General features: G+C 38.4%; 15 pseudogenes; all 15 read left to right on the top strand.

Annotated features, from left to right (window-relative positions):
* The first annotated feature begins 365 nt into the window (after positions 1-365).
* Positions 366-483, top strand: LOC114779322 (uncharacterized; annotated as a pseudogene).
* Positions 484-644: 161 nt separating this feature from the next.
* On the top strand, positions 645-763 carry LOC114779297 (uncharacterized; annotated as a pseudogene).
* Positions 764-924: 161 nt separating this feature from the next.
* On the top strand, positions 925-1043 carry LOC114779299 (uncharacterized; annotated as a pseudogene).
* Positions 1044-1848: 805 nt separating this feature from the next.
* Positions 1849-1967, top strand: LOC114779306 (uncharacterized; annotated as a pseudogene).
* Positions 1968-2509: 542 nt separating this feature from the next.
* Positions 2510-2628, top strand: LOC114779315 (uncharacterized; annotated as a pseudogene).
* Positions 2629-3992: 1364 nt separating this feature from the next.
* On the top strand, positions 3993-4111 carry LOC114779316 (uncharacterized; annotated as a pseudogene).
* A 161-nt stretch (positions 4112-4272) lies between these two features.
* Positions 4273-4391, top strand: LOC114779326 (uncharacterized; annotated as a pseudogene).
* A 161-nt stretch (positions 4392-4552) lies between these two features.
* LOC114779314 (uncharacterized) lies at positions 4553-4671 on the top strand (annotated as a pseudogene).
* A 162-nt stretch (positions 4672-4833) lies between these two features.
* LOC114779300 (uncharacterized) lies at positions 4834-4952 on the top strand (annotated as a pseudogene).
* Positions 4953-5113: 161 nt separating this feature from the next.
* Positions 5114-5232, top strand: LOC114779328 (uncharacterized; annotated as a pseudogene).
* Positions 5233-5394: 162 nt separating this feature from the next.
* On the top strand, positions 5395-5513 carry LOC114779298 (uncharacterized; annotated as a pseudogene).
* A 525-nt stretch (positions 5514-6038) lies between these two features.
* LOC114779317 (uncharacterized) lies at positions 6039-6157 on the top strand (annotated as a pseudogene).
* A 161-nt stretch (positions 6158-6318) lies between these two features.
* On the top strand, positions 6319-6437 carry LOC114779325 (uncharacterized; annotated as a pseudogene).
* Positions 6438-6598: 161 nt separating this feature from the next.
* On the top strand, positions 6599-6717 carry LOC114779313 (uncharacterized; annotated as a pseudogene).
* A 160-nt stretch (positions 6718-6877) lies between these two features.
* Positions 6878-6996, top strand: LOC114779305 (uncharacterized; annotated as a pseudogene).
* Positions 6997-7178: the final 182 nt, after the last annotated feature.

Raw genomic sequence — 7178 nt, 5'->3', positions numbered from 1 at the left:
ATTTGATAGTAAAGCGGGAGTTTTCGCACTTTATAATGTTTTCAAAGCCCTTTTGGTTTAAAGTTCAAGATTTTCAAGCAGAGTTTGTGTACGGACAAACCAGCTGAAGAATGCCCAATCTTGTCTGATCTCAGAAGCTAAGAAGGCTTGGGCCTGGTTAGTACTTGGATGGGAGGACTACATGGGAATGCCAGGTGCTGTAAGCTTTAACTATTGAAAACTTTAAAATGAAAGTATTTACATGGCTTTGTTAGCTTTTTTTGCCTTTTCTCCATCATAATTTGATAGTAAAGCGGGAGTTTTCGCACTTTATAATGTTTTCAAAGCCCTTTTGGTTTAAAGTTCAAGATTTTCAAGCAGAGTTTGTGTACGGACAAACCAGCTGAAAATGCCCAATCTTGTCTGATCTCAGAAGCTAAGAAGGCTTGGGCCTGGTTAGTACTTGGATGGGAGACTACATGGGAATACCAGGTGCTGTAAGCTTTAACTATTGAAAAAACTTTTAAAATGAAAGTATTTACATGGCTTTGTTAGCTTTTTTTGCCTTTTCTCCATCATAATTTGATAGTAAAGCGGGAGTTTTCGCACTTTATAATGTTTTCAAAGTCCTTTTGTTGAAAGTCCAGGATTTTCAAGCAGAGTTTGCTTACGGACATGCCAGCTGAAGATTGCCCAATCTTGTCTGATCTCAGAAGCTAAGAAGGCTTGGGCCTGGTTAGTACTTGGATGGGAGACTACATGGGAATACCAGGTGCTGTAAGCTTTAACTATTGAAAAACTTTTAAAATGAAAGTATTTACATGGCTTTGTTAGCTTTTTTTGCCTTTTCTCCATCATAATTTGATAGTAAAGCGGGAGTTTTTGCACTTTATAATGTTTTCAAAGCCCTTTTGGTTTAAAGTTCAAGATTTTCAAGCAGAGTTTGCTTACGGACATGCCAGCTGAAGATTGCCCAATCTTGTCTGATCTCAGAAGCTAAGAAGGCTTGGGCCTGGTTAGTACTTGGATGGGAGACTACATGGGAATCCCAGGTGCTGTAAGCTTTAACTATTGTAAAACTTTTAAAATGAAAGTATTTACATCACTTTGTTAACTTTTTTAAAATAAGTTAAGGGGTACTTTCTTTATTTAGTATGTTTTCCCGCATTTTTTTTCTTTTTTTTTAACCTTCTCTTCAGGTTTCTTTGTCTGTGTGTGCTCTACAACGATCATTCACAGGCTTGGCTATGGAGTGGGGTGGAGCTGAATCGATTAGGTGGGGTTTTCCAGCCCTCGGCCTTCAGGTGCTACGCACCCTGATGTCAATTTAATATCTGATATGTCATATTAAGCGGATTTTTATAACAGGGAGTCGGCAATAGGGCCTGCTCCATCCGCTCCATTCATCGACTCAGTATTGCATTGCCTCTAGAAGGTGTGCACTTTATTTGTTGTTTTGCAAATAAAAGCTTACCACTCCAACTTTTTGCCTTTTCTCCATCATAATTTGACAGTAAAGCGGGAGTTTTCACTCTTTGATATGTGTTCAAGCGCCTTTGGTTTAAAGTTCAAGATTTTCAAGCAGAGTTTGTGTACGGACAAACCAGCTGAAGAATGCCCAATCTTGTCTGATCTCAGAAGCTAAGAAGGCTTGGGCCTGGTTATTACTTGGATGGGAGACTACCTGGGAATACCAGGTGCTGTAAGCTTTAACTATTGAAAAACTTTTCAAATGAAAGTATTTACATGGCTTTATTAGCTTTTTTTGCCTTTTCTCCATCATAATTTGATAGTAAAGCGGGAGTTTTCGCACTTTATAATGTTTTCAAAGTCCTTTTGTTGAAAGTCCAAAATTTTCAAGCAGAGTTTGCTTACGGACATGCCAGCTGAAGATTGCCCAATCTTGTCTGATCTCAGAAGCTAAGAAGGCTTGGGCCTGGTTAGTACTTGGATGGGAGACTACATGGGAATGCCAGGTGCTGTAAGCTTTAACTATTGTAAAACTTTTAAAATGAAAGTATTTACATCACTTTGTTAACTTTTTTAAAATAAGTTAAGGGGTACTTTCTTTATTTAGTATGTTTTCTCGCCTTTTTTCTTTTTTTTTCTTTTTTTTTTTTTTTTTAAACTTCTCTTCAGGTTTCTTTGTCTGTGTGTGCTCTACAACGATCATTCACAGGCTTGGCTATGGAGTGGGGTGGAGCTGAATCGATTAGGTGGGGTTTTCCAGCCCTCGGCCTTCAGGTGCTACGCACCCTGATGTCAATTTAATATCTGATATGTCATATTAAGCGGATTTTTATAACAGGGAGTCGGCAATAGGGCCTGCTCCATCCGCTCCATTCATCGACCCAGTATTGCATTGCCTCTAGAAGGTGTGCACTTTATTTGTTGTTTTGCAAATAAAAGCTTACCACTCCAACTTTTTGCCTTTTCTCCATCATAATTTGACAGTAAAGCGGGAGTTTTCACTCTTTGATATGTGTTCAAGCGCCTTTGGTTTAAAGTTCAAGATTTTCAAGCAGAGTTTGTGTACGGACAAACCAGCTGAAGAATGCCCAATCTTGTCTGATCTCAGAAGCTAAGAAGGCTTGGGCCTGGTTAGTACTTGGATGGGAGACTACATGGGAATACCAGGTGCTGTAAGCTTTAACTATTGAAAAACTTTTCAAATGAAAGTATTTACATGGCTTTGTTAGCTTTTTTTGCCTTTTCTCCATCATAATTTGATAGTAAAGCGGGAGTTTTCGCACTTTATAATGTTTTCAAAGCCCTTTTGGTTTAAAGTTCAAGATTTTCAAGCAGATTTTGTGTACGGACAAACCAGCTGAAAAATGCCCAATCTTGTCTGATCTCAGAAGCTAAGAAGGCTTGGGCCTGGTTAGTACTTGGATGGGAGACTACATGGGAATAGCAGGTGCTGTCAGCTTTAACTATTGAAAAACTTTTAAAATGAAAGTATTTACATGGCTTTATTAGCTTTTTTTGCCTTTTCTCCATCATAATTTGATAGTAAAGCGGGAGTTTTCGCACTTTATAATGTTTTCAAAGCCCTTTTGGTTTAAAGTTCAAGATTTTCAAGCAGAGTTTGTGTACGGACAAACCAGCTGAAAAATGCCCAATCTTGTCTGATCTCAGAAGCTAAGAAGGCTTGGGCCTGGTTACTACTTGGATGGGAGACTACATGGGAATACCAGGTGCTGTCAGCTTTAACTTTTGAAAAACTTTTAAAATGAAAGTATTTACATGGCTTTATTAGCTTTTTTTGCCTTTTCTCCATCATAATTTGATAGTAAAGCGGGAGTTTTCGCACTTTATAATGTTTTCAAAGTCCTTTTGTTGAAAGTCCAGGATTTTCAAGCAGAGTTTCCTTACGGACATGCCAGCTGAAGATTGCCCAATCTTGCCTGATCTCAGAAGCTAAGAAGGCTTGGGCCTGGTTAGTACTTGGATGGGAGACTACATGGGAATGCCAGGTGCTGTAAGCTTTAACTATTGTAAAACTTTTAAAATGAAAGTATTTACATCACTTTGTTAACTTTTTTAAAATAAGTTAAGGGGTACTTTCTTTATTTATTATGTTTTCCCGCATTTTTTTCTTTTTTTTTAAACTTCTCTTCAGGTTTCTTTGTCTGTGTGTGCTCTACAACGATCATTCACAAGCTTGGCTATGGAGTGGGGTGGAGCTGAATCGATTAGGTGGGGTTTTCCAGCCCTCGGCCTTCAGGTGCTACGCACCCTGATGTCAATTTAATATCTGATATGTCATATTAAGCGGATTTTTATAACAGGGAGTCGGCAATAGGGCCTGCTCCATCCGCTCCATTCATCGACCCAGTATTGCATTGCCTCTAGAAGGTGTGCACTTTATTTGTTGTTTTGCAAATAAAAGCTTACCACTCCAACTTTTTGCCTTTTCTCCATCATAATTTGACAGTAAAGCGGGAGTTTTCACTCTTTGATATGTGTTCAAGCGCCTTTGGTTTAAAGTTCAAGATTTTCAAGCAGAGTTTGTGTACGGACAAACCAGCTGAAGAATGCCCAATCTAGTCTGATCTCAGAAGCTAAGAAGGCTTGGGCCTGGTTAGTACTTGGATGGGAGACTACATGGGAATACCAGGTGCTGTAAGCTTTAACTATTGAAAAACTTTTCAAATGAAAGTATTTACATGGCTTTGTTAGCTTTTTTTGCCTTTTCTCCATCATAAATTGATAGTAAAGCGGGAGTTTTCGCACTTTATAATGTTTTCAAAGCCCTTTTGGTTTAAAGTTCAAGATTTTCAAGCAGAGTTTGTGTACGGACAAACCAGCTGAAGAATGCCCAATCTTGTCTGATCTCAGAAGCTAAGAAGGTTTGGGCCTGGTTAGTACTTGGATGGGAGACTACCTGGGAATACCAGGTGCTGTAAGCTTTAACTATTGAAAAACTTTTCAAATGAAAGTATTTACATGGCTTTGTTAGCTTTTTTTGCCTTTTCTCCATCATAATTTGATAGTAAAGCGGGAGTTTTCGCACTTTATAATGTTTTCAAAGCCCTTTTGGTTTAAAGTTCAAGATTTTCAAGCAGAGTTTGTGTACGGACAAACCAGCTGAAGAATGCCCAATCTTGTCTGATCTCAGAAGCTAAGAAGGCTTGGGCCTGGTTAGTACTTGGATGGGAGACTACATGGGAATACCAGGTGCTGTAAGCTTTAACTATTGAAAAACTTTTAAAATGAAAGTATTTACATGGCTTTGTTAGCTTTTTTTTGCCTTTTCTCCATCATAATTTGATAGTAAAGCGGGAGTTTTCGCACTTTATAATGTTTTCAAAGCCCTTTTGGTTTAAAGTTCAAGATTTTCAAGCAGAGTTTGTGTACGGACAAACCAGCTGAAAAATGCCCAATCTTGTCTGATCTCAGAAGCTAAGAAGGCTTGGGCCTGGTTAGTACTTGGATGGGAGACTACATGGGAATACCAGGTGCTGTAAGCTTTAACTATTGAAAAACTTTTAAAATGAAAGTATTTACATGGCTTTGTTAGCTTTTTTTTGCCTTTTCTCCATCATAATTTGATAGTAAAGCGGGAGTTTTCGCACTTTATAATGTTTTCAAAGTCCTTTTGTTTAAAGTCCAAGATTTTCAAGCAGAGTTTGCTTACGGACATGCCAGCTGAAGATTGCCCAATCTTGTCTGATCTCAGAAGCTAAGAAGGCTTGGGCCTGGTTAGTACTTGGATGGGAGACTACATGGGAATACCAGGTGCTGTAAGCTTTAACTATTGAAAAACTTTTAAAATGAAAGTATTTACATGGCTTTGTTAGCTTTTTTTTGCCTTTTCTCCATCATAATTTGATAGTAAAGCGGGAGTTTTTGCACTTTATAATGTTTTCAAAGCCCTTTTGGTTTAAAGTTCAAGATTTTCAAGCAGAGTTTGCTTACGGACATGCCAGCTGAAGATTGCCCAATCTTGTCTGATCTCAGAAGCTAAGAAGGCTTGGGCCTGGTTAGTACTTGGATGGGAGACTACATGGGAATCCCAGGTGCTGTAAGCTTTAACTATTGTAAAACTTTTAAAATGAAAGTATTTACATCACTTTGTTAACTTTTTTAAAATAAGTTAAGGGGTACTTTCTTTATTTAGTATGTTTTCCCGCATTTTTTTCTTTTTTTTTAACCTTCTCTTCAGGTTTCTTTGTCTGTGTGTGCTCTACAACGATCATTCACAGGCTTGGCTATGGAGTGGGGTGGAGCTGAATCGATTAGGTGGGGTTTTCCAGCCCTCGGCCTTCAGGTGCTACGCACCCTGATGTCAATTTAATATCTGATATGTCATATTAAGCGGATTTTTATAACAGGGAGTCGGCAATAGGGCCTGCTCCATCCGCTCCATTCATCGACCCAGTATTGCATTGCCTCTAGAAGGTGTGCACTTTATTTGTTGTTTTGCAAATAAAAGCTTACCACTCCAACTTTTTGCCTTTTCTCCATCATAATTTGACAGTAAAGCGGGAGTTTTCACTCTTTGATATGTGTTCAAGCGCCTTTGGTTTAAAGTTCAAGATTTTCAAGCAGAGTTTGTGTACGGACAAACCAGCTGAAGAATGCCTAATCTAGTCTGATCTCAGAAGCTAAGAAGGCTTGGGCCTGGTTATTACTTGGATGGGAGACTACCTGGGAATACCAGGTGCTGTAAGCTTTAACTATTGAAAAACTTTTCAAATGAAAGTATTTACATGGCTTTGTTAGCTTTTTTTGCCTTTTCTCCATCATAATTTGATAGTAAAGCGGGAGTTTTCGCACTTTATAATGTTTTCAAAGCCCTTTTGGTTTAAAGTTCAAGATTTTCAAGCAGAGTTTGTGTACGGACAAACCAGCTGAAGAATGCCCAATCTTGTCTGATCTCAGAAGCTAAGAAGGTTTGGGCCTGGTTAGTACTTGGATGGGAGACTACCTGGGAATACCAGGTGCTGTAAGCTTTAACTATTGAAAAACTTTTCAAATGAAAGTATTTACATGGCTTTGTTAGCTTTTTTTGCCTTTTCTCCATCATAATTTGATAGTAAAGCGGGAGTTTTCGCACTTTATAATGTTTTCAAAGCCCTTTTGGTTTAAAGTTCAAGATTTTCAAGCAGAGTTTGTGTACGGACAAACCAGCTGAAGAATGCCCAATCTTGTCTGATCTCAGAAGCTAAGAAGGCTTGGGCCTGGTTAGTACTTGGATGGGAGACTACATGGGAATACCAGGTGCTGTAAGCTTTAACTATTGAAAAACTTTTAAAATGAAAGTATTTACATGGCTTTATTAGCTTTTTTTGCCTTTTCTCCATCATAATTTGATAGTAAAGCGGGAGTTTTCGCACTTTATAATGTTTTCAAAGTCCTTTTGTTGAAAGTCCAGGATTTTCAAGCAGAGTTTGCTTACGGACATGCCAGCTGAAGATTGCCCAATCTTGTCTGATCTCAGAAGCTAAGAAGGCTTGGGCCTGGTTAGTACTTGGATGGGAGACTACATGGGAATGCCAGGTGCTGTAAGCTTTAACTATTGTAAAACTTTTAAAATGAAAGTATTTACATCACTTTGTTAACTTTTTTAAAATAAGTTAAGGGGTACTTTCTTTATTTAGTATGTTTTCCCGCATTTTTTTCTTTTTTTTTAACCTTCTCTTCAGGTTTCTTTGTCTGTGTGTGCTCTACAACGATCATTCACAGGCTTGGCT

This window comes from Denticeps clupeoides, unplaced genomic scaffold, assembly GCF_900700375.1.
Source record: "Denticeps clupeoides unplaced genomic scaffold, fDenClu1.1, whole genome shotgun sequence".
Lineage (NCBI taxonomy): Eukaryota > Metazoa > Chordata > Actinopteri > Clupeiformes > Denticipitidae > Denticeps > Denticeps clupeoides.
Note: the sequence above shows the minus strand (reverse complement) of the source record. Positions and strands in the feature narration are given on the sequence as shown.